Below are 27,042 nucleotides of genomic sequence, written 5' to 3' on the forward strand. Positions count from 1 at the left end.
GATCCTCTTGACCTGGGCAGTAGCCGCCAACCGACCGCTGAGGTGAGCCCGGTGCGCGCTTGGCTACCTGGCATGGCTGGGAACCCCAGGATCTCCTGGCAGAGGCGGGCATTCTCCTGGGCCGGGTCCGCGGGCGTCTGCGTGTGCAGGGCCTGAACCACCTTGGCCAGGACGATCTGGCACAGGTTGAAGAGGCCTGGGGGGCGGGAGGAAGGAGACGGGGGGCTGGCACCGTGTCCAGGCCGCGCTTTCCAGCCGGGCAGACCGGAAGCCCCCTTCCCTTCCCTCGGTCCGGCCGCATCTGGGTTGGCCTCCCGGGACTTGATGAGCTTGTCCAGCAGCTCCTGAGGGACGGTGCTGCCCGTGCCCCACCAAGACTGGCAGCAGCGCCAGGGCCTCCCAGGGCACGGCGCCCCCGGCCCCAGAGCCTTCCCTCTGGTTCTCGTCACCGGCTGTCACCAGACTTGCATGCAACGTTCTTTTCTTTTCTCTTGTCGTCTTTACGTCCCTCAGCCACGCAACGCGGTGAAGCCCTGACGCTCGCTGCCGCGTCGATACACCCTGAGAACACGATGCTCAGCGAGAGAAGTCATACACAGAAGGACACACAGGGCGTGACCCCACTGAGGAGAAACGTCCAGAGCAGGTAGATCCACGGAGTCAGCGAGTGGGTTCCTGGTTGTCAGGGGCTGGCGAGGGGACGGAGTGATAGCTAAGGGCGTGAGGGACATTTTCGGGGTGACGGAAATGGTCCAAAGCAGTAGTGACGTCTGTACAGCTCAGTAAACTGTCCCCACACGCCCCGGTGCAGCCTGTGAGAGCATCGCTCTCAGGATGAAGGGCTGACCACAGGAAGACTGAACGAGCAGTGGGTCCTGGGCCCAGACGCTCAGCTGGCGCCCCCCACGTGGGGAAGTCACGGGGACTTGCTGAGCCTCCACGGAGACTGGCAGCAGCCCCCGAGCTCACAGGGCACTGCGCCCCCGGCCCCAGAGCCTTCCCTCTGGTTCTCATCACCGGCTGTCAGCAGACTTGCAGGCAACATTCCTTTCTTTTCTTTTGTCTTTTTCCAAGGCAACTCTTGAGTGCATGTATTTAACATGCAGGGAACCAGCCCTGACTCCTTGATCTGGGTCTTCCAGCCTCTAGAGCCTCGAGGACATCCATTTCCGTTATTTACGCGCCCAGTGCCTGGGGTCTGATGATGGAAGCTGACACCGAGGGCGTCACCACGTGCGGGGTGATGTCAGTGGAAGAATCCCATGGCGAGGGCCTGCCTGAGGACCACGCACGCCCGGGCCCTCCCCGCCCCCTGCCTGCAGCCCTGCGCCTGGGAGCGGAGCTGGTGCATCGCGTGCCCGACGTCGTGGAAGTTGGTCTCCCGCTCATCATGCTGCAGCAGGGAGGGCAGGTTGGGCGTAGGCTTGGTGAAGTTGGCCACCATGGCCGCGATGGCGATCTGGCAGCTCCCATCATGCTGTAGGCAGCCCGGCTGCAGGCCGAAGCAGGCCGCGTGCCCGGACTTCCCCACCCTGCGGAGGGACGTGGATGGGGCCCCGCTTCCACAGAGGAGCCCCGGCCCACGGCCGACAGGTTCCCCCACGCACGCACCGAGGATAGAGATCAGGTAGAACTTGCCGATGGATGACCTTGCCCGAGGCCGCGTCCCAGACCGTTTAGAGCCTCACGTCTTCGTGACACATGCTGGTGCCCTCCTCCAGGTCGAAGGTCAGCCCCAGCAGCTCCTGGGAGATGCCCAGCAGCCCGCGTGTGAGCGCCTGCATGGGGAAAGCCTCATTGAGCAGGTACTGGTTCACGTGGTAGCGCGTCTCCTCCCCCGGTTCATGTAGTAGCGCAGGTCCCAGGCGTTGATGGGGCCGTCAAAGTGCAGGCCCCGCCTCTGGCACTCGGCCTTCTTTAGCTCCAGGATCACGGCCGCTCCTGCTCCCCGAGGGGCTTCAGCTTCTGGGCCAGCTCACCTGCGGGCGGAGGGGAGAGGCGCGGCTACGTCCCTGGGGCGGCCCCCCAGCCACCCCCGACCCCGCGCCCCTCGAGGCAGAATGAAGGGTCTGGGAAGGTGACCCCCAAGGGCTGACACAGTGGGGTCTCCGGTCAAGGTCCGCCTGACCCCGTCCCCACTGGGACTCAGGGGGAGGCGGTGTTACCTAGGACAGTGGCCACCACCTGGCTGGTCTTGTCCATGTTCATCTCCAGCACGGAGTCGGCATGCGTGCGGAACCCCAGCAGGCGGGACTTCAGGGCCTGCAGCCTCACCAGCTCCCTGAGGATCACGCAGTTCTCCTGGAACCCAGAGACGGAAGGCGCTGGGGACCGAGGGCCATGGCCTCCCCGCGGGCCCCGGGCCAGGTCTCTGCAGGCGGGCAGGGCTCCCAGGCCACTGGCGGGCACAGCCAATCCCCCTCCCTCCTCCTCCTGGCCCGGATTTCTAGACACTTTGGTGCTGTCCTAACACGTGGTCTTTATTAACACAGGTCCTTTTGGAACCAGAAACGGCATGAACGTGATGGGCTCTAAGGCCAAGGGCAGGAAGAAATGCGGCCAGTCTTTCCAGGAGCCACCAAGGGGCCTCCCCGGGCTCAACAAGACAAACACGGCTGCCGTGCAGACAGTGGCTCAACCCCACGGCGCCCGAACACCCAGCCCCTGGACGGTGAGACAGCTGTTGCTGCAGGTGGCCCGTGGCTCACTGATGAGGCCCGGCCCCAGGCGTACGCCACCTTCTCTGGGGCCACCTCTCCGGTCTGCAGTGGGGTTCTCCTGGGAGCCCCCAGTCACCACGGGACCAGCGTGGCCTGTCTGTAGCCCAAGAAGGTGGGGACACAAGACTGTCCCCCGTGCCCCCCGCATCACCCGCGAGGCCGAGCGAGCACCAGTGGTGTCTGCGGGGAAGATGAAGGGCTCACGCACAGCCCCCATCTACAGAAGCACAGACTGCAGCCACCTGCGCTATGGAACAAACACAAGTGTCCACGCAGGACCCGATGTCTGAATGTCAAGGCCATGCCCGGGCCACGGTGAGAAGGTGCATCCCCCATGCAAGCCACAGAGAGGGGATGGGGGGGCCATCTACGATTCTGAGCTCATCGGGCATCACCCCAGAGGGAGAGGGAGAGGGAGAGAGGTAGACAGAAGTACAGAGGGAGAGAAAGAGAGAGGGAGGGAGAGACGTCTCTCCCTTCCCTGGGGGTTCTCTAGTGCAGCCAAGGCTGAAAACCACTGCATTTTGGGAGATGGGTCCTCGTGGAAGAGTTAGATAGTAGCTCAATGGCATTATCGACACATACTAAAAAGGCCCCAAATCTTGGGGAGTCAGGGAGGGGAGTGTCGGCTGCCTCGTAAACGGGGAGAGATTGGGCATCAGGGGAGGTGCCTGTGCAGCCTGCGCCCAGGGCCCCGCAGACTTCATCTCCCAGCGGTGGTCCTGGGCTGGAAGTCAGCGGGGAGGTCAGGCTGTCCAAGCATCAACGTTGACTTCAGGGCTGATCTAAAAGGCACCTGGTGTTTGTTGAAGCAGAGAAAAGAGAAAGCAGTAGGGAGAGGATGGGAGTGGGAGGGGGAGGGAGCCCCCCTCCTCAGCACTTCTACCGCTCTCCCTCTCTCTCTCCCTTTCTCCCTCTCTCCCTCTACCTCGCTGCCTCTCCCTCTCCCTCCATCTCTCCCCCTGCCTCTCTCCCTCCCTCTCTCCCTGTCCCTCTTTCCCTGTCCCTCTCTCTCCCTCTTTCCCTCCCCCTCTCCCCCTTTCCCTCTCCCTCTCCCCCTCTCCCTCTCTCCCTTCCTCTCTCCCTGTCCCTGTTTCCCTGTTCCGCACGCTCTGGCTCTACCTCTTTCCCTCTCCCTCTCCCTCCACCTCCTTCCCTCTCTGGAGAGGGAAGGAGGTGGAGGGAGAGGGAGAGAGACATGGAGAGGGAGGGGGGAGAGGGAGAGAGAGATGGAGAGGGAGGGGGGAGAGGGAGAGAGAGGGGGGAGAGGGAGAGAGTGATAGAGGGAGGGAGCGAAAGATGTCTCTCCCTCCCTCCCTCTCTCCCTCCCTCTCTCCCTCTCCCTCCCTCCTTCTCCTCCCTCTCCCTCTCGCTCCAACTCTCCTTCTCCCTCCGTCTCTCCATCTCCCTCACTCCCTCCCAGAGAGGCAGAGATAAGGCAGAGGGAGAGAGGGAGAGGGAGAGATGGAGGGAGAGGGAGAGGGAGGAAGAGGTAGAGGGAGGGAGAGGGAGAGGGAGAGAGGGAGAGAGAAAGAGGTCTCTTCCTCCCTCCCTCTCCCTCTCTCCTCCTCCTCTCCCTCTCTCCCTCTCCCTCTCTCTCTCCCTGTCCCTGTTTCCCTGTTCTGGTCTCCCTCTCCCTCTCTCCCTCTCCCTTGTCTCTGCCTCTCCCTCCATCTCTCCCTCTCTGAGAGGGAGTGAGGGTGAGGGAGAGATGGAGGGAGAGGGAGTGACAGAGGGAGGAAGAGGGAGAGAGGAAGGGAAAGGGCGAGGGAAGGAGAGGGGGAGACGGAGGGAGGGTGAGAGAGGGAGAGTCGGAGGAGAGAGGGAGAGGGAGGGAAGAAGAGACCATATTCCCTCTCCCGGTCTCCCTCTCTCTCTCTCTCTCTCTACCCCCCCCCCGTCCCTCTCTCTCTCATCCTCTCTCCCTCTCCCTCCATCTCTCCCTCTCCCTCTCTCCCTCTCCCTTATCTCTGCCTCTCCCTCTATCTCTCCCTATGTGGGAAGGAGTGAGGGAGATGGAGACATGGAGGGAGAGGGAGAGTTGGTGGAAGAGGGAGAGGGAGGAGAAGGAGAGAGGGAGGGAGAGAGGGAGAGACATCTTCGCTCCCTCCCTCTATCCCTCTCTCCCTTTCCCCCCTCTCCCTCCCTCTCCTCCCTCCCTCTTGTGCTCTCCCTCTCCCTCTTTCCCTTTCCCTCTCCCTCCACCTTCTTCCGTCTCTGGAGAGGGAAGGAGGTGGAGGGAGAGGGAGAGGGAAAGAGGGAGAGGGAGAGCGGAACAGGGAAACAGGGACAGGGAGAGAGGGAGGGAGAGGGAGAGAAGGAGGACAGAGGGAGAGGGAGGAAGGAAGAGACCTCTTTCCCTCTCCCTCTCCCCCCCCTCTCTCCCTCTCCTCTCCATATCTCTCTCCCTCTCTTCCTCTCCCTCCCTCTCCCTCCATCTCTCCCTCTCCCTCTCTCCCTCTCCCTTGTCTCTGCCTTTCCATCTCTCCGTCTCTGGGAGGGAGTGAGGGAGATGGAGAGATGGAGGGAGCGGGAGAGTTGGAGGGAGAGGGAGAGGGAGGAGAAGGAGGGAGGGAGAGGGATAGAGGGAGGGAGAGGGAGAGAGGGAGAGGGAGGGAGAGAGGGATAGAGGGAGGGAGGGAGAGAGGGATAAAGGGAGGGAGGGATAGAGGGAGGGAGAGACGTCTTTCGCTCCTTCCCTCTATCCCTCTCTCCCTCTCCTCCCTCTCTCTCTCTCTCCCCCCCTCCTGCTCTCTCTCCCTGTCCCTCCACCTCCTTCCCTCTCCAGAGAGGGAAGGAGGTGGAGGGACAGGGAGAGGGAAAGAGGTAGAGGGAGGGCGTGCGGAACAGGGAAACAGGGACAGGGAGAGAGGAAGGGAGAGAGGGACAGGGAAGAGGGACGGGGGAGGCGGGAAGAGGGAGGGGGGAGGCGGGAGAGAGACGGGGGAGACGGAGGAGGTAGAGGGAGGGGGAGGGGAGAGGGAGAGGGATGTGGGAGAGCGAGGGGGAGATGGAGGTGGAGAGGGAGTTGGGAGAGGGACGGGGAGAGGGATGGGGAGGGGGGAAGCGGGGGAGGGAGAGAGGGAAAGAGAGAGACGCAGAGGAAAGAGGGAGAGGGAAGGGGGGGGACAGAGGGAGAGGGAGAGAGGGAGGGGCAGAGGGACGAGAGGAAGCAGGGAGAAAAGAGAGAAAGAACACACCATGTACATTTCTGTCAAATGACACCGGGGATCCTTACACAACCAGGAGAAAATAACACAGCGAGGCTCTTTCTCAGCTGGAACTGGAACTGCAGATGGGGCGAAACACCACCAGGGTGGCCACACATGTCCAGCTGCCGCCCCAGCCCCCTGAGTCTGGTCACCAGGGCTCTGAGTGTTTGCTCCAGGGACCTGGGGTTCACCCTGTCACCCTGGAGGTCGGGCCTAGACAGCAGGGCCCCGGGCTGGACACATAGGGGGAAAAGCATCCCCACAGGACAGCTTGTGCGAGCCGATTCAGCTGCGAGATTCTAGAGGCCCGGGATCACCCTGTGGCCCATGAAACCCAGGAGCCAGGAGGGTCTTGCATCGGGATTCCTGTCCGTTGGACTGTAACGTTTGTGTAAGGAATCTTGGAAACAATGGTAACAAGAGTGAATTCGAACGAGCTTTAGGATATTATGGACCACTCCGAAGTGTGTGGGTTGCTAAAAACCCTCCCGGCTTCGCTCTTGTTGAAAATGAAGATCCCCGAGATGCAGCGGATGCTGTCTGAGAACTAGACGGGAGAACACTCTGTGGCTGCCGAGTAAGAGTGGACCTGTCCAATGGGGAAAGGAGAAGTCGAGATCGTGGCCGCCTCCTTCTTGGGGTCGTCGCCCTCGAGATGATTATCGGAGGAGGAGTCCTCCCCCTCACCACAGATGTCCAAGACGGAGAAGCTTCTCCCGCAGCCAGAGCAGGTCCCTTTAGTAGATATAGGAGAAGAGAGAGATCACTGTCCCAGGAGAGAAATCGCAAGCCGTCCCGATCTTTCTCTAGGTCTCCTAGCCGATCCAGGTCAAATGAAAGGAAATAGCAGACCACTTTGCAAGAGGAGTGGTGCACAGGAAATAACTTCATTTGACAGGAGTATGTACAGAAAATTCAAGTTTCGTTTGAGACTTCCGAAGCTTGATGCACTTTTTAAATGTTTTAGCTGTTCACATTTGTTTGTCTCTTGGGACAGTGACACATAAAGGTGTCATTCTCTATGGTTTGAAATGGGTCATATGAGGCATGTAATATGAAGAATTGTTTCTTTACAATGTTCTCTTAAGCAAAATTGAATTTGCTTTGAATTTTTGGTCTTGCCTAGACTGAGAATAAAACTCTAACTCCTGCCCACCTAAAGTGTGATGTTTATTATTATGGAAGCAACACTGGCAAACATTGAAGAGACTTTCTGTAGCTGGGATATGGTATGCAGCTGTAGTTAAGCAAGCAGTCTTTAAAAGGTGCTGTGAACACAAGCCAGCAGGTAGGAATGAAAGCCGCACCCTTACCCTAGATTAGAGGTTTAAGAATTCCACTAGTCTTCACACTGGACAAGAGGTTGTCCAGTGAGTTTAGAATCTAAGAAGTTTCAAGGAAGTTAGTTTCCCTTTGAGTTAGGTCATAAGTCCCCTCTGTGATTGCCGTACATGAATACATAGCTCTTTGTAATGTTTTTTGGAAGTTGAGATGATCAAGATACCAATGTCTTGCCAGATGAAGAGTATATTGTAGAGCTGAACTTTGAGTTACTGTGCAATTTTTTTTCATGCTGTCATTCGTAATATGTTTTGTGAGACTCCTTGGGATTAAAGTTTTGGTTCCAAAAGGAACAAAGAAAAAAAAAAGGATCCACCTGCCAATGCAGGGGACACGGGTCCGAGCCCTGGTCCGGGAAGATCCCCTGTGCCGCAGATCAACTAAGCTCATGGGCCACAACTATTGAGCCTGTGCTCTAGATCCTGGGAGCCACAACTACTGAGCCCCCATGCCACAACTACAGAAGCCCGCACAGCTAGAGCCCGTGCTCCGAAACAAAAGAAGCCACTGTAATGAGAAGCACGTGCCCGCAACAAAGAGGAGCCCCTGCTCGCCGCAACTAGAGAAAGCCCGTGTGCAGCAATGAAGACCCAACGCAGCAAAAAAAAAAAAAAAAAAGACGATACCGGCCAGGTGATCAAGGGTAAAATTGTTTGTCACAAGTCCCGTTGATGGGGTGTATCCTTGATGTGTGTATCCTTGATGGTGTGTATCCTTGATGATGTGACCTGAGGAGAATGACATTTTTATCTGTGTCTGGATCTTCCGCCCCAAACCCCGTAACTCCAGCCCAACCATAAGAAAAACATCAGAAAACCAACAGACAAACAAATTGAGGGACAAAATACCTGACCAGTCCTCCTCAAAACTTTCAAGGTATTAAAACCCAGGGATGTCTGAGAAATGTCACAGCCCAGAGGAGACTGGGACAGAAAAAGGATGTTAGGGGAAAGCTAGGGAAATTCTAGTAAAGTGTGGACTTTAGTTAATAATAACGTATCCATCTCGGTTCCTTAGTTGGATAAGCATGTCGTACTAACGTACTAAAGTACTAACGTGTTGGAAATAGGGGTACTGGGTCGGGGGTCCACAGCACTCTGTACACTCTGTACAGATCTTTGCAACTTTTTTGTAACTCTAAGCTATTCTAAAATTAAGCAACTACTAAACAGAGATAAGAATGTTATTTCCCTGATTTGAACATGCCTGAGTTTGTTTTCATGGTCACATTTGTGCTATCTGGATGTGTCTTGGAATCAGTAGCAGAGGAGAGTTGCCAGCCCCTGGGAAGATGCGGCTGGTTTGCAGGTGGCTTGCTCTGGAGCTGAAGACCACGGTGGGAAGTCTGCAGCCTCGGGCTGCACTTAGAACCATGGGAGGGGATGGGCCAGCTCAGTTAGGGATGGAACCTATAAATAAAACTCTTTTTCTTTTCCATTATGGCTTATCACAGGATATTGAATATAGTTCCCTGTGCTAGACAGTAGGACCTTGTAGCTTATCCATCCTATATTTAATAGTTTGCCTCTGCTAACCCCAAACTCCCAATCCAACCCTCCCTCCCTCTTTCTCCCCCTTGGCAACCACAAGTCTGTTCTCTATGTCTGTGAGTCTGTTTTTGTTTCGTAGACAAGTTCATTTGTGTCGTATTTTGGATTTCACATATAAGAGAGATCATATATGTGTCTTTCCCTGCTGACTTACTTCACTTAGTATGATGATCTCTAGGTCCATCCACGACGTTGCTGCAAATAGCATTATTTCATTCTTTTTATGGCTGAATATATTCCATTGTATATATGTACCACATCTTCTTTATCCATTCATCCATCAGTGGACATTTAGGTAGCTTCCACATCTTGCCTATTATAAATAGTGATGCAATGAACATTGGGGTGCATGTATCTTTTCTTTCTTTCTTTTCTTTCTTTCTTTTTCTTTCTTTCTCTCTTTCTTTATTTTTTTGTCACACAGTATGTGGGATCTTAGTTCCCTGGCCAGAGATGGAACCCATGCTCCCTGCACCGGAAGCACAGAGTCTTAACCACTAGACCACCAGGGAAATCCCAGGGGTGTATGTATATTTTTGAATTAGAGTTTTCTCCAGATCTATGCCCAGGAGTGGAATTGCGGGACCCTATGGCAGCTGTATCTGTTCTCTGCACGTCTCACATCAACCACCTGCACTCCACTGCTTGCTCTCAACGTCATCTTCGGGGAACACAACCTGCGACAGGGACCTTGACAAGAAGAAATGGCTCAGGGAAAAGCTACCTGCACAGGGAGGAGATAGAGGCCATCGACCCTGGGGTGCGGCGGGGAGAGTGGGCACGGAGATTTGTCATTTCATCCCTGATACTCAGCCCTCCTGGCTGCCCCACTCTAGGTCACCTCGGGATACAGAGGTGACCCGGTTAGAGTCCCAGCCTGTGCAGGAATCTAGGGGCACCAGCGGGTCTGAATAATATTAGTGCAGGGTCTCCCCCATGGCACTGGGGTTATTTGGGGCGGGTCATTCTCTGCTGGGGGCCCCTCCTGGGCACTGTGTGGGGTTCAGCAGCATCCCTGTCCCCACCCATTTGATTCCAGGGGCCCCTTCCCCCCCAGTTGTGACAACCACAGATTTTCCCCAGACATCACCGAAGAACTGGGTGAGGCGGAAGCAGGATGGCCCTGGGTGAGGACAGCTGTGTTGAAGCAACCAGCCTGGCTTAGGGCAGGGTCCGCCCCAGTCCCGTCAGAGCCTGCATTTACAACTGCCCCTTCCCTCTCCCACCTCCCATGCCCTGCAGTGGTCTCCGAGACATCATCCCCGTGTAACAAATCACACCTTCTCAGTTTACTGTCCCCAGCACCTAGAAGAGTGTCTGCTATGTAGTAGATGCTTCCTAAATACTTGCTGAATAAAGGAGTTGAATAAAGGGATGAGTGGATGAATGAATGAAGGTTACCATGGAAGGAGGGGGGAGATTCCCTTTCTGACTCTCGGGGGTTGGGATATCAAGTGAAAGATCCATCCTAAACAGGCTGACCAGCCTTCTGGGGTTCCCCGGAAATGAGGGTTTCCCCACAGTTCCAGCGCTCAAACCTGAGCGGTCCTGGGCAAACTGGGGGCGGGTGTTGGTCACCCTGTGTAAACACAGTAACAATTGCAACTGCAATAGCAATGGCCGAGGACCTCTACGGTCTTATTGACCAGGCCCAGTTCTTTACCTGGCGGGGAAGGGTGGGCCGGGATTGGAATTCCGGTGATCCAGGGTGGGCGGGTGAGGGCACACCCCGAGCTTGTGTAGGGGAGTCCAGGAAGGTTCTGGAGGAAGTGACAGTGACACAGGAGGGAGGGAGGAGTCTAAGGAAGAACATCCCACACGACAACGTGTGCCAATGGCCCTGGGCCCAAGGTCACACCTGACCAGGGCTTGCTTTTTTTCTTTTTTTCTAATTTACATTTTCCCACATGGATATGCAATTGTCCTAATGCCATTTATTGAAAACTCCTTAATTTCCCCACTTTCTGTCATATCAAGTTCTCATCTATCTGTTTCTGGACCTTTATTCTCTACCATAGAGGTATACGTCCCATCCTTGCACCACTAGGGCTGTTTCATCACTATAACTTTATTTTTTATTCATTTATTTCTTTGGCCGTGCCGGGCGGCATGTGGGATCTTATTTCCCTGACCAGGGATCGAACCCGCACCCCTTGCAGTGGAAGCTCAGAGTCTTAATCGCTGGACCTCCAGGGAAGTCCCCAGGGCTTGCTTTGACATCCATCGAATGGTGGCGGGTGGGCACGGGGAGCAGCTGTCTGTGAGCCATCCTGTGTAGAAATGCAGGGTGGAGGGCAGGACAGCTGGAGCGGGAGGGGAAGAGGCGGAGGAGGGAGGGAGGGATGGCGGGCGGGCGAGAGACAGACAGAGAGTTTCCGGAGACACTAGCTCTGGCCGTGTCCTAGGGCATGAAAGCTGAAAATAGCTCCTAGTGCCGGGAGCCTTGGAGCCGGAGCCTGGGAGCCAGGGTGACTGGCTCTCCTCCCTGGTGTGTGTGTGGGGGGGGGGGGTGGAGGGGGGTGGGCTCCGGACTTCTCAGGCTGGGAATGGGGTGCACGGAGCAGGGACGGAGCAGGGACCCTTCTCTCTGGGACCTCGCGGGCCATCCTTAGCTCACAAAGCTGAGCCACTCCTGGCCCTACGAGTGGGGGGCTTATCCTCCCTGTCCCCTGGATCACACCCCCTCACACACAACTTCCCCTTGTGTGCTCCCAGCAACCAAGATAATCTGTTTTTAAAAGATTTGGGGGAGGGGGGTAAACATACAAACAAGAGCAGAATGGATACTTTTTCAGAATGGGAATGGCTCTGTGTAACCCCATCCCCAAGGTAACCAGAGTCCTGACCTCTAACACCCTTGACGAGTCAGCCTTGGTCTGGGCTTGCAGACCCACGGAAACTTCCTCATCCCCTCCTTCAGACCCCGTCTCTCCCTCGGCGTCTTTGTGAGAGGCACCCGGGGAAGTGGGACTGCTAGGCTGTACTGCTGCTAGAACTCCACCTGGGCTCCACCAGGCTCCAGCCCCCCGCCCTGTGCACCTCTCTGACCCTGAGGCACCTCAACTGGTAGGAGCGGCATCACCTTCCCTCCCGGGACTTGTGACACTTAAGGGAGACACAGAAAGGACAAGCGTTTGGCTCCCTGGCTGGCAAAGAGCAGGTGCTCAATTGTCATAAGTGTCCGTATCAGTGAGGGTTCTCCAGACAAACAGAATCCATAGCCTCTGTGTGTATATACACACACACGTACACATGTACACGCATACAAAAATATACAGCTGTGTATATATGCAGTACGCATACAGACATATACACATATAGTATATGCAATACGCAAATACATATATACACACATATATATAATGCATAGTTTGTATATATACAGTATGTCTACACACATATACACATAATATATACAATAGACACCTACATATACACTATACATACACACATATGAAATGCATAGTTTGTATATATATATACAGTATGTACACATTCGTATAAGATATGCAATATACACACCTAGGTTCGTCTATATCATACATATATACACACATACAAAGATATTTAGGTGTGTATATATACAGTATACATACATACACATATAATATATGCAATACATACACGTACATACATATAGACACACATATACACCTACATATAAAAGCATGTAGAATAAAAATATATGTACTGCATCTATAAATTCGTCGTATATATACATACACATATCATATATAGGATACATACACATACATATATACAATGTATACACACACACCTATATGTAAATATGTGCATGTACATACACATATAAGTACACACGCAAGTGTGTATATAGAGAGAGTACATACATATATACATATAATACCTATACACATACAGGTATACAACATATATACACACCTATATATCAATATACACTGTATACATACATACATACAGTGTACATATACTGTACACATACACACCCATATATCAATACATGGGTGTGTGTATATATACAGCATGTTCACCTTCATAATATGTATACTGTATATATACACATACATACATGTATACAATATATACACACAAATATATAGGCTTGTATGTATACTGTATATAGTACTTACACATAGACTACAAACGCATGCACATATAAACATATGTGTATACATATATATATCATATCTATACACACATATACAAATTAATAGGCTTGTATATATTCACTATCTTTACATATATAGTTTCGTTTTAAGGAGTTGACTCTTGTGACCGTGAGGCAGGCAAGTCAGGGCAGGACTCTGGGCTGGAGACACAGGGAAGAGCTGATGTGCCAAGTCCATTGGAGGAACACTTCCCTCTTTCTAGGGCACCTCATTTTTCTCTCCAGTCCTTCAACTGATGGACGAGGCCCACCCACGCCGCGGCATTGACAATCTCCTTTACGCAAAGTGGACCAATTTCAGTGTTAATCTCTTCTGAAGAATACCTTCCTGGCCACATCTGGAATAATGTTTGTGGTTGCCGGGGCCCCACGCAGTGCGCACATGAGATTAACCATCCCCGTGGCGATGATGACACTTTATTTTCTCCCTTGACCATTGTCACTACTATTCCAATTAAAATGGCAGTGCTATGAGGGCAGGGCATTTCCTTTTTTGCCAGTACTGAGCGTCCGCGGTCTGGTGCCTAGCATAGGCTAAATACACGGCATTTTTGTGAACAGAAGCCGGGATTCCAGCTGTCATATTTAATAGGAATTATAGTCTTATTACTGTGTGTGTGTGGGGTGTGGGGGGTGTGTGTGTGTGTGTGTGTGTGTGTGTGTGTGTGTGTGTGTGTGTGTGTGTGTGTGTGTGTGTGTGTGTGTGTGTGTGTGTGTGTGTGTGTGTGTGTGTGTGTGTGTGTGTGTCACGGTATGTCGAGGTCAGGAGTCGAACCCGCCACCACTGGCCCTGAGAGGTTTGGCCGGGTCCCCACTTCGGGCCGGTGGGTGTGGCCAGGGGCAGCCGATGACGTGCGTACGTGCGTGCGTGCGTGCGTGGGAGCGTGCGTGCGTGGGAGCGTGCGTGCGTGGGAGCGTGCGAGTCCAGGAGGCGGGCCGCGCGGGCCGTGAGTGTTTCAGTGCGGCCCCCGGCTCACTGTGCTCGCCTCACGCCGGCCCGAGCTCGCAGCAGCGCTGGGGGCCCCGGGCCTGTGACCACAAAGAGGGAGCCGGGGCCCGGACGGGAGCGCGGCGGCGGCAGCTGAGGCCCAGGCCAGGCCCCGTCCCTTCAGCCGCCCGCCTGCCCGTCTGCCCCGCCCCCGCCGGCGGCGCCGCGCCCCTCCCCCAAGCGCCAGACTAGCGCGGTGCGGGGACCGCGCGCGAAGACATGGGGGAGAAGCTGGAGCTGAGGCTGGAGTCGCTCTTGGGGACCGAGCCCGCCGTCTACCCGTGGCCGCTGCCGGTCTAGGTAAGTGCCGCCCGTCCCCTCCTCCCGGACCCCCGCCCCTCTTCCCCCACGGCGCGCGCTGAGCCCACCGAGAAACGGAGCGACTCGAGTCGCCAGACCCTCTTTGGAGCCCCTCTTCCCGCCCCGCCGTGGTTCTCCGCGGCAGTTTCCAGCCCCCGCGCGCAGAGTGGGCAGAGGGGAGCCGGCGCCGGCCGAGGGCGTCGACTCGGCCGCGGGGACCCTGCGCTTCTGTGGGGCCCCCGAGCCGGTCTGCGGTTGGCTCTGCAGGGCTGGGGACCCCGGTCCCCCGGGGCCTGGAATGTCGGCGGGCTTGCCCTTCTGTACTTTAGGATCTGACATGTAGGGTTTCTTTTTCCTGGTAGTTTATTCTTAGCGCTGTCAACGTGCTTAGTTTTTTTTTTTTTTTTTCAGGGCACCCTTTCCTCCCTCTCTCCAGTTTTTTTGTGTTTCTGTTTTGTTTTGTTTTAGTTAGGCATTTTGTCCCTCTGATCTTGAGTGGGTGGGCTGGCAGGACACTTGGAGAGGAGGCGTTCTGTCCCCTGACCTTGAGTGGCCTTTGGAAAATGACAGGCCAGACGGAAATTTAACTTAATTGATATATAATATTGTATCTGTCCAAGGTGTACAATGTGATGATTGGTATATATATAGTGTGTGAAATGATTACCACAATAAGTTTAGTTAACCTTAATTCACATAATTACAAATGTTATCTTTGTGATGAGAACTTTCAAGATGTACTCTCTTAGCAACTTTCAAACATAAAATACGGTATTGTTAACTGTAGCGACCGAGCTGTACATTACATCACCATTACTCCCTTGTCTTATAACTAGAAGTTTCTACCTTTTGATCGTCTTCCCTCATTTTCCTCACCTCCAACCCCCAGCTCTGGCAACCGTCATTCCATTCTATCATGAGTTCAGTATTTTAGATTTCACGTATGAGATCATAAAGTATTTATCTTTCTCTGTCTGACATTTCATTTAGCATAATGCCCCCCAAATCCACCCATGTGGTCACAAATAGGCAGGTTTCCTTCTTTATCACGGCTGAATAATAGTAGGTTGTATGCATCCCATTTTCTTCATCCATTCATCCACAAAAAAACACTGAGGTTGTTTCCATGTCTTGGCTCCTGTATTGGGTTGGCCAGAAAGTTCATACAGTTAATGAATACACTGTTCAATAAAACTTGGTGAAAATGAGTCTTTCATTTTTACTTAAAATAAATCTTTGACAAAGCCAGCTAGGCATCCCTTTGCGTAATGACTTATATCACATTGAAATATTTTAAACATATGAACAGTAATAGCTGAAATGACAAATGTTACTAATATTGACACAGTTTATCAAGGAGAATATGTTAGAATATGTTAAAATGCAGATGGACAGTGAAAGAACAAATATAACTTTTAACTAAATATTGTCTTGATATTTAGACCATTGGTTAAAATCATGATAACAGGTTTCATCCATTTCAAGAAAGCAGAATATTTGCAGATCACTTAACATTTACTAGGTATGTTCTCAGTCTGGAAGGATATATTTCACTGACATGTGTCATTTAATTTAACCACATCCCTCTGTAATAGATAGTGTTATCCCTATTTGCAGATAGGAAACAGGCTCAGAAAGATTAAGAATGTTACCTAATTCTAGTAAGCAGCCAAACCTAAACTGATCTAATTCCAGGGCAAAGCTCTTTCTGACACATCAGTGTGGGTCTTTATCTCTTTGAGAATTGTTGAACATTAAAAGCCTTCTTCCAGTTAAATGCATAAAGAAACAACATGAGCAATGACATAACAATACAAGTCTCACGAAATAATTGGTGTGTTTGGCCTTGCTTTTGTTGATTGATCTTTTGCAAAATTGCTTTTCTCTTGAGATATTTAAAGTGGACTTTAACTATTTTCTTGGAAGACTTTCCTAAATTATACCTATCAGAAAGCTGCTTTGCTTTAAGGCTGAAGAAAAATGAAAGCTTACTTAACTACACTTAGGTGCCAGGGTCATACTATGAGCTCTACACCTGCCAGGATTCACGCTAAGATAGATAGGGTGGCTCAGCAAACTGTCCATAGTCCTGTGATTCCTTTCTGATATTCTGAAGTAGAAATAATTTAATAACTGTTCACAAAAGAGAGAAACACTGTTTCTTGGTCCTCAATATCATGCTGCTGTAGGCTAATTCTTTCTCTCTTCTGTCGCCCCTTAGTATAGAGAGTGTGTTTTGGGGACCCTCCTTCACGATCTTCTGCATTCCAAGAGCATCTTACATAAATCCAGGACTTCTCAAGCAGCCAGTTTTGCCAGATGGTCTTAGGGTTGGTTGTACCCCTATATGTATAATCCTGAACTTCTCAAGTAAGGTCCTTAGAGAGCATAATGGCTAAGAGAATTGGTGCTGATACCAGACCTGAGTCCAAATACTGCCTATGCCCCTAACTAGCTGTGTAACCTTGGAGAAGTAACTTAAGCCCCTTAAAGGGATTAGATTTCTCACCCGGAAAATGGTATAATAAATGCATCTACCTCATATGGTTAGTGTGTAAATTAATGTAACTTGAGATGGTGCGTGTTAAGCATTAGCACAGTGCCTGTCTCTTGTTAGTAGTACCTGCTTTTATTATTAATTATTCTCTTTATATTCCCAGTTCCAGCTAGGTGCCTAACATATAATAGTTGTTCAGCACATATTTACTGGATTGAACCAGCTCTGAAATTTAAGCATTGGGTCAACAGCAAAGTAGTCACCCCACCATCATTTCTCCCAGAGAAAGGGAGAATAGATGGAAGCCAGCCATCATACTTTCTTTTCTTATTCTAAACTTCCCATCCAGCCCCAGCAATAAAATAATCTTCCTGAACCCCAACAATTTCAAGAATTTTTCAAATCACACTATTTGAAAATAGTTGGGTTGCCCAGATCTAATATGTCCCAGGACCCCAAGGTCACCAAGCTTATATTAATGAAGTCTAGTTAAGATAAATGATTACAGTTAGTAAACCAACTGCTTATGAGCTCATTGGGCTTTTTAAAATTTACTATCTGCGCTTCATAGAGACACAAGTATTTTGCTTTTGTAGGACGCTCAACAGTCAAAGTCGTCTTTTAAAAAGCACAAATCAGACGCTATTATTGCACTGCTTCTAACCTCTAAAGGCTATCTATTGTAAAGAGATTAAATTTTCAACTACTTAGCCAGGCTCACAGAGACCATGTGCTCTGGTCACTTACTACATCTTTCCCTGACCTTCATGGGGTTCGAGGCACAGTTGTCTTTTTCAGTCCCTCAGATGCAACAAGCTCTACTTCTTGCTCTCCCAGCTTTAGATTGGCTAATCCATGTACCCAGACCAATTTCCCTCTTATCGTTAAGGTCTCGGTTCAAACGCCACCACTGCTATCTTGACCAAAGAGACCTGCCTCCTCAGTGCCTCTCCATCCCTTTGTCCAGTCGTATTTCTGTCACCGTACAACATTTATTTACATGTTTACTCTGTCTTCCTCCACCACTGGACATTTGCTTAAGAGCAGGGACTTTGTAATTTTTTGCTCACCACTGAATCTTCCAAGGCTTGCAGCACACACTGGCACATAGGTGTGTAGGAAATGTGTGTCTAATAAAGAATAAATACGTGAATAAGAAAAAACTGTGAAACACTAACACAAGAATATTCTTCTTTCAAAAGAATAATGAAAAATAATTTCATTCAATAAGAGTCATTCTTAGTTACTGATACGTGACTTAGTAGATCCCATTCAATTTAAAATGTTCCCTTTTTTTCTGATACTTTCACAAGTCATTGATTAAATGTTGCTCACTTTTAAGGCCAGTCTGTGAGACATTATTTAACTTGTCTACTCTAAAGTTCCAGCGTTAACTCAGGCGGGGCTTCACCAAGTACTGACCATGTGACCTTGGCCTCTCATTGCCTCAGTTTTCTCATTTGTAACATGGGTATAATAATCGGCTTATTTCATACGCCTATGAGGAGGAGAACTTTACATATATGTGTGTGTGTGTGTGTGTGTGTGTGTGTGTGTCTATATATATGTATTTAAACAGTGTCTTAGAATAGTGTCTGGCACATGATAAGCATTATAGAAGTATTGACTGCTGCTACTAGTACTGTTATTATGAGAACTAACTGTTGAGAATAATCCTTCATATAGTGGTTTATTCCACTGAAGATAAAGGAAACTCATAGAATATTAGAAATCAGATTAAACACAGAAAGCCAGTAAAATATACCAGGAGAGAAGATGATGAGAGTGTGAAAACATAGAGGAGGAGAAAAATGGTTTTTGTATTTCTTTTTCTTTTTTAAAGAAGGAAAGAGCCTAGAAATAGGACAAAAACTATTCATTGGCTATACTGACATGGAGACCCCTGGTGACCTTCATAAGTAAAATTTCAGGACAGTGGGCAGAGAGATTACGGTGAGAGAAGTCAGGTGGATGTAAATTATAGAGTAAGTGGGACGTGAGGAAATGGAAACAATATATGATGATAACAATTTTGAAAAGTTCAGACATGAATTGGCTAAAGAAGATATGCAGGGATTAGAGGAGGAGGGAGGCTTTCGTGTTACACGTACAGTTTTCAACATTTTAAGTTGGAGTTACTAGTCTAGAATGAGGTTGAATTTTGGCAAGAATCATGCATAAGGAGTAGAATGGGTTGTAGAAAATGCAGTGCTGTGAAGTACTTGAGAAGATGAGAGAAAATGAAATGCTGTCTGTAGTGCACGTGGCCTTTGAACTTGAACTCCTGTAGTGAAAGGGAATACAAAGATCAATGCAAATGCTAATGAATTAACGGATTTGGCAGTGGACTATTTACTGACTTCTGTGTTCCTAATGAGTTAGGAAGCGCCTCACCAGCTCAGAGTGAAGGAAGTAGAGAGGATGGAGGAAAATTTGAGGAGGGTAGGGAAAGCTTCTAAGAAAATAGTCCTTAAGGAGAATTAGAAAGAACTTACTGTAAGTCAGAGCAATATTTCCAGTCTCGAAAATCCATTTGGAGTTGGTGATTATTAATTTATTGGAATACCAATTTGCCCTGCCACATGAGTTTTCTCCGGCTACCTGGATATAAATTACACAGAGGCAGAAAAGAATGAGAGATAACAATCGAGGGAAAATACAATTAGTAGTTTTGTTTACCGTTTTCCACTTCCCCGCTCCAACTCTGGGGAGCCTTCATGGACATGGCTGCCCTCCCAGCCTCCAGCAGCACTCTGTTATCAAAGAATTCAAAGAAATGGAACATAGGTTTCCAACTTATTAATTTAGCAAAATCAAAAATTGTGTATAATGTTTTCTGTTGGCAGAGATTTTTGCAATATAATTTGGTTCCGTCTTTTGACAAGTAATTTGGCAATGTCTAGCAAGATAAAAATGTTAATAGCTTTTTACACGTTAACTCTAATTCTGGAAGCTTATGCCGATAAATAATTTATAATCCAGAAAATTATTATATAAAGATGCTCATTGTCATGTCATTTGTAATAACAAAAAATTGGAAACACCTTTAATTGTTAACAATAGGAAAACAGTTTAGGAAATTATATCCACTTAGTAGAAAGTGACACAGTTACTATATTATAATTACACGATGATGGAGCAAAATAAAATAATGCTTAATAAAGAAAGAATGAAGAAAGCTGACCTAAAATTGTGTCTTCCTTGTGACAGTAATTATGTAAACATACCAATATTTATTAAAACTTAAAACCAAAATAAAGTTTTAAAAGCTCTGTACCAGTAATGGGGATTTTATGTTTGTTTCAAAATATTTTTTAACATACCTCTTATAATTTTGTTTTGTCTACTCCTTTTCTTAAGAATTTCTGACTCTTACCTCATTTTTCATTTCATAGTTTCAAATAAAGTCAGCAATTTTATCATCAGAGAAGATTAGACTTATTTGACAGTTCGTAATTCCAAGTTATTTGGTATAAAAAGACCATATACACTTGTAGGTGCTTTCAAAATAAATTTTCGAGAATTTTTTTTTTTTTTTGCTTAGTCTTTCCTGGTATGGAGATGAAGCAAACTACCTAAAATTGCTAGCCGTTCTTTTTTCATTTTTCTCATTTTATTGATTTATCTTGTCCTTCACAGAAATGATAACAAATGAGTCTGCAGTTGCATCTGCCAATTTCTTAAATCCTCTATTATCCACATTATGAAATCATACTAGTATGAATGCTTCCAGTATTTTCAGAGCTCTTTAGTTAGTATACTTTAGCATTCTGTATGAAGTATCTTATGTAAGTGTAAAATTTAGACTCAACTTCTGGAAGCTTTGATTTCTTAGTTCAAAAGTGAGAGATCCTTAGTTCAGCCATATGATTAACAATTACTTGTATAGTAAGAAGCTCCTAATTTATTCTTTTATGGATACCTGGCAGTTTTCTTGCCATTTCTCGGAAGTTCTCTATTAAACACATTCTCTCTCTGTCTCTCTCTGTCTCTCTCTGTCTCTCTGTCTCTGTCTCTCTCTCTCTCTCTCTCACACACACACACACACACACACACACACACACACACACACACTTGGTGATTAAAAGCACAGATATGGCATTATGAAATCTAAGATTCAATTTCCAGTTCTGTAGTTTCTGGGCCACTTCACTTTAGGCAAGTAACCTAATGTCTCTGAACCTTGTTGTTTTCATCTGTAAAATAGAAATTATAATTATATCAGACAATCCTCAAAACATCCGTAATGATTTTAGAGTTTCAGAGTCAGGTAAAAGCAGGCACTCAGTAAATGGCTAGTGCTTTTATTACTTTATTATTATTTCGGTCTTGGTTTTCCTTGAGTCTGTGAGTCCCCATAATGAAATGTAATTTCCAGTAGATTGAGTAACACCTGTTTTCACCAAAAATTTTAACTGAGTTCATTACTTTCTGTGCAACCCAGATTAGTTTTCTGCCTCTTTTTCTGTGCCGTATGTAGGTGTTCAGTAGATTTATTTAATAAATGTATGAATGCTTGAACGCGTAGATGAATTTTTAAATGCTTCTTTTTGAGAAGGTAGAACAAATGTGACACAGTAGAACACATAAGAAAATAATCCATGGAAAAAATGGCAAAGTCATGTATGTGCCCAGGGCCAGCCTAAGAAGAATTGCTTTTTTTTTTTTTTTTTTTTTTTTAGGAAAAATGTGTTGAATAGCTTATTTTAATTATTTTTAGAAGTTAAGTACAGGGACTTCCCTGGCGGTCCAGTGGTTAAGACTTCGCCTTCCAATGCAGGGGGTGTGGGTTCAATCCCTAGTCGGGGAGCTATGGTCCCACATGCCTCGCAGCCAAAAAACCAGAACATAAAACAGAAGCAGTATTGTAACAAATTCAATAAAGACTTTAAAAAGTGGTCCACATCAAAAAAAAAAAAGTTAAGTACAAAAATTTGCTGATGATTTACATATTTAGGACCAATAAAATAATGTGAGATTAGCTGTACTAAAACAGAATGTTGAGCTACATTCACATTAAGTGACATTATATAGTCTAAATTTATGGAAAACTTCTGAGATGGTGAGTGACCTTTGAGCAGAAAAAGACGGAGAAATGGCCTTTTCTGCATTCTATTGTGCCTCTAAGTAAAATGCTTGGTAATCTAGCTACAAAACTCTCTGTCATTTGGCTTTAGGCACCTACTGTGATTTACCTTGTGAAGATCAGATTTTGCCATGGAGAGGATTTGTAAAAGTATCACACGTTCCAGTACCGTTGGCAACCACAGCTACCAAAAACTCCCATTTAAATTGATGAACCTAATATCAGATGATAGTATCATTTCCTTGTGGGTGTTCTGGGGAAAGGTGGGTAGGAAATATATAAAAGTGAATACTTTATTGACTGAAATAACAATTCATCATTTTGAAAACATAAAATACATTAAAGTTGTTATAGCATCATCCATTAATATTTCACTGTAGTTTAGACATGGCCTACAATCAATGTTTTCTGCCCTTTGAAACAGAACCATGCTTGTGGTATGCATTAATCATATAAAAGATGAAACACTGAAAAGAAATTCAGCCTTTAAAGACAATTTGCTTTGATTTATTCAGTGGGTTCTCCTAAAAAGTTAATACCAAGAATTATTGCTTGTTAAATTGGAGTTAGAAATTCTTTCAGAGTTACTTAGTATTTTCTTTAATATCAGTATCAAGGAAGGCAAAGCAAATTTGCATATTTATTAGGAAATACAGGCACATAATCATAAAACAAGAAGACACAACGTTTTTATAGACTTTATTTTTTAGAAGTGTTTTAATTTTACAGAAAAATTGAGAAGATAGTATAAAGTGTTTCCATATACACTATACCCATTTCCCTCTATGATGATCAACTTATATTAGTATGTTCCATTGTTACAATCAGTGAACAAATATTGATACATTATTGTTTACTATAGTCCATACATTAGTCCAGTTCCTTAGTTTTTACCTAATGTCCTTTTTCTATTCCAGGATTTCATCCAAAACATCACATTACATTTAGTTGCCATGTTTCCTTAGGCTCCTCTTGGGTTTGATAGCTTCTCAGATTTTCCTTGCATGACCTTGGCAATTTTGAGTAGTTAGGTTTGCGTAGGATGCCCACTACTAGAATTTGTTTGATGCATTTTTCATGATAATATTGGGATTATGTGTTTTGGGGAGGAAGAGCACAAGAGTAGAAGGGTTATTTTGTCAGATCACATCAAGTGTACAAAGTATCAATATGCATTATGAATGCTGAGGTCGACCTTGATCACCAGGCTGAGGTAGTGTTTTTCAGGTTTCTCCATTGTAAAATTACTGTTTTCCCTTCTCCATATTGTACTTTTTGGAAGGAAGTCAATATGCTCAGCCCACAACTAAGGAATGGAGAGTTATGCTTAAGATGGAGTACTACATAAACTATTTGGAATTCTTTTGCACTGGAGATTTATCCATTCTCCCGCATTTATTTACGTATCCAATCATTTATTTATATCAGAAGAACTCATGGATTTTTATTTTATACTTTGGGTTATAATCTAATTCTACGTTAGTTACTTTGTTCCTCAAATTGCTCTAGTCCTGACCCTTGTGAACTCTTTTCAGTTCAGTGGCTCGTGTGCCACTCTGAGGTATCCCCATCCTATATATTTTTTTGGAACTTCCTTACTTTCTGACACTATAAGATGGTCTTGTATATAAACCTTGTATATTTACTGCCCCAGTCCTAGAATCAGCTATTTCTTCAAGGATAACTAGGTCTTTTTAGTGGAGCACAGTATTAGACAGCAGGATCTGGGTGTGGGGTGTGCTGATTGCTGCCCGGATGTCATTGCTTCTAGATCTTCTCAGCTGACAGAGCAAAGAGATAACATGTGTGTACATTACCCATGTATATGCACACGTCTATAAGTATCTCTCTACGTAACCATGTGTATTAAGGTAATATGAAGCAATATTAAGCTAAACATGAATGTATATTGATGTTTCCAACTTTAATCTGTTACCACATAGATCATCTTAGCCTCATCTCTTGCTTATCTTTAAATTTCAACTCCGGCAAAACACTTGACTTTTAGAAGTATGAAAATCAAATTGTAGCTACCTTGGGAAGCCAGATCATCTAGGAGAATAATTCTTAAAGGGCATGGTGTATATCATCAAATTTTAATTTACAGTCAGCAGTACTTTGTAACATCCATAGGCCTCCAGACCTCTGCTTCCAAGAAGATGAAGTAGCCCATTTCTCCCAGGTTCTTCCACTTAAAACTAAAACCCTGAACATAACAACAGACAAACATAGGAAGACACTGAAAGGTGGAAATGAGAAGGCAGACTTAAGTAGGGACTTTGGGACTTGAGGAATAACATGGTGATGAGTCCCCTGTGTTTCCTGTTGCTTCCCATACATCCTGGAGAGGGTATTACAGGAACCCCCAATCAATAACCACCAACAGAACAACAGACGAAAAAGCTTCAAAAAAGAAAACACAAAACCCCCATTCCCCCTAGCCAAGGTGTGAGGAGAGGGGTTGCCAAAGACAGAAAAACGTTTGGGCAATAATATACACACTACTCGAGCCAAGTGCCAGTGGAATATTGCACCCATCCCCTATGTCCTGTGGTTTCAGTTGGGCCAAGCTAGGATTTGATCTTCCACACCACCCCACTCCTGCCCTCCAGAAGAGGCAGCGCTCTGATTCGCCACCAGGGCTGTTAACAGTATGGTGCAGTGGTGAGCTGAGCCTCCACCCCTTTGCATTAGCAAAGAGACTTTCAAAGGTGGTGCCTGACAGGCTAGTTAACACTGGGCTGCCCTCACACAGTCGTGGGGTCCAATGGTGGGACCTAGCCTCCGTCTCTCCCTGACATCGATAAGAATAGGATGTTACAGGTTGGAGGGAGTAGGCACCCCACTAACCCCCAACACATGGTGCCAGTGAGACCCAATGGGGTGCTGAATCCCCATAACCGTCCTGAGGCAGTAAGACAGAATGAGATGGCACAAGCAGGGCTAGTTGGCAGTTCTCTTCCTCTTACCCTGGTGTCAGTGGGGCCAGCAGGTAGCTGACCCTCTACCCACACCCGGCATCAACAAGAAGGAATGAAGTGGGAGGAAGGACAGCAAACACTTCACTTCTCCCCTCCCCTGGTGTCAAGAAATCTACTGGGGAGATGAACTTCCACTCCTACTAAAAGGCAACACAATGATATTAATGTTCCCACTTTTGGGGGGAAGGTGTCAGGAGGGCCAATAGGATAGCTGAACTTCTACTTGATCTGTCTGCAGTGAGAGAATGTAAGTGCCCACTTTTGCTGGGGTATTGACAGTAGGGCCCAATGGAAATCTGTACGTAACCCCCCAGTCCTCATACTACACCTCCAATAGGATGACTTCCTTCTAAAAAGTAATAATAAAATTAAATGGGATACAGAGTCATGTAATAACTCACAATGTTTAGAATCCAATTGAAAAATACTCATGGCACCAAGAGCCAGGAAATCACAGAATAAATGAGAAAAGACAATAAACCTACACCAGAACTGAGTTAAAACATCTATTGAAATTATCAGACAGGGATTTTAAATAAGCTGTCACATAAATGCTTCAGTTAGCAATTATGTGTTCCTTGACGGAAATGGGAAAAATAGAAAATGTAAACAAAGAACTAGAAGTTATAAGAATAAAAACAAATGAGAACAGTAGAACTGAAAAATACAACAATCAAAAAACTGTGCTCAAGAGTAGACTGGAGATTACGAAGCATGGAATCATGAACTTCGAAGAGATCAATACAGTGTACCAAATGTACAGAGAAAAATAGGCTGAGGGGTAGAGATGGGAGAAAGAACAGGATCTCTAGAACTTGTAAACAGTTGACAAGAGCACTAACATTCATATCATCAAAGTTCCAGAATGAAAAAAGAGAGCACGTAGGACTGACAAAGTATTCAAAGAAATAATGACTAAAACGTTCCCAATTTTTTAGAAGACATAAGCACACATTCAAGAATCTGAGCAAATCCAGAGAGGAAAAACACAAAGGTATCCTTGTCAAGACGCGTCATAATTAAACTTCTGAAAAGTAGAGACAAAAAAAATCTCGAAAGTGGACAGGCAGAAACGATGCATCACTTATTGAGAAACCAATTCCAATGACAGCATATTTCGTGTCTAAAATTATGGAGTCAGAAGCATTGACATAACATTTTTCAAGTAGTAAAAGAAAAGAACTCTCAGCCACAAATTCACACTTTATATATCCACTTTCTTGTTTGACTTATATTAATGGACTACTAACTCATCTTTCTATATCCGGGTCTGCCATCACACTTCTCCAAAAATCTAGTCACAGTATTTCCAGAGTGATCTTTCTGAAAAAGAAGCAAATTTTTCTTATAAAAATACCTGACTGTGTTATGAAACTTTTCTCTCTTCTAAGTTACCAGGTAAAACCCTTCAACGGATTCCCATCTTTCTTGGAGTAAAAGCTCCCATCCAAACTCTCTTTGTCCTTTTGGGCTGCTGTAAGGTTATCCTGCAGGTTGGGTGGCTCCTAAACAACAGGAATTCTTTTTTCTCACAGTTCCGGAGGCTGCAAGTTCAAGAATAGGGTGCCAGTATGGTCAGATGAGGGCCCTCTTCTGAATCACAGACTTCTCATTGTATCCTCACATGGCAGAAGAGCTTAGGGAGCTCTGTGGGGTCTCTTTTATAAGAGCACTAATAGCATAATCATTTCCCAAAGGCCCCACCTACTAATACTATCAGCTACGGAAATTAAGATTTCAATGTATGAATTTGGAGGGGAACACAAAGACTAGACCATAGCACTTACTATACATACATGGACCATGCATGATCTGGCTTCTACCGCACTCTCCATTGTCTTCTTTTCCTACACTCCAGTGAGCATTTCTCTCTTTTTTTTTTTGCGGTACGCGGGCCTCTCACTGTTGTGGCCTCTCCCGTTGCAGAGCACGGGCTCCGGACGCGCAGGCTCAGTGTCCATGGGTCACGGGGCCTAGCCGCTGCGCAGCATGTGGGATCTTCCCGGACCGGGACACGAACGCGTGTCCCCTGCATCGGCAGGCGGACTCTCAACCACTGCGCCACCAGGGAAGCCCCAGTGAGCATTTCTTATACTGATTATGAATGGAACTCCTTTCTGGACTGATCCTTAACCATTCATTTTTCTGGCAACCATGAATTTATCTTCTCTTTTCCTCAAAACTTCACCCTTCCTTCATGTTACATATCCATTTCAA

The 27,042-nt window shown here is 47.2% G+C and overlaps 2 pseudogenes; one reads left to right on the forward strand and one right to left on the reverse strand.

The window, feature by feature from the left end:
- Positions 1 to 1,472: 1,472 nt before the first annotated feature.
- Positions 1,473 to 2,937, reverse strand: LOC137228387 (thimet oligopeptidase-like; annotated as a pseudogene).
- Positions 2,938 to 6,266: 3,329 nt separating this feature from the next.
- Positions 6,267 to 7,087, forward strand: LOC137228062 (serine/arginine-rich splicing factor 3 pseudogene; annotated as a pseudogene).
- The last annotated feature ends 19,955 nt before the right edge of the window (positions 7,088 to 27,042 follow it).

This window comes from Pseudorca crassidens, chromosome 7, assembly GCF_039906515.1.
Source record: "Pseudorca crassidens isolate mPseCra1 chromosome 7, mPseCra1.hap1, whole genome shotgun sequence".
Lineage (NCBI taxonomy): Eukaryota > Metazoa > Chordata > Mammalia > Artiodactyla > Delphinidae > Pseudorca > Pseudorca crassidens.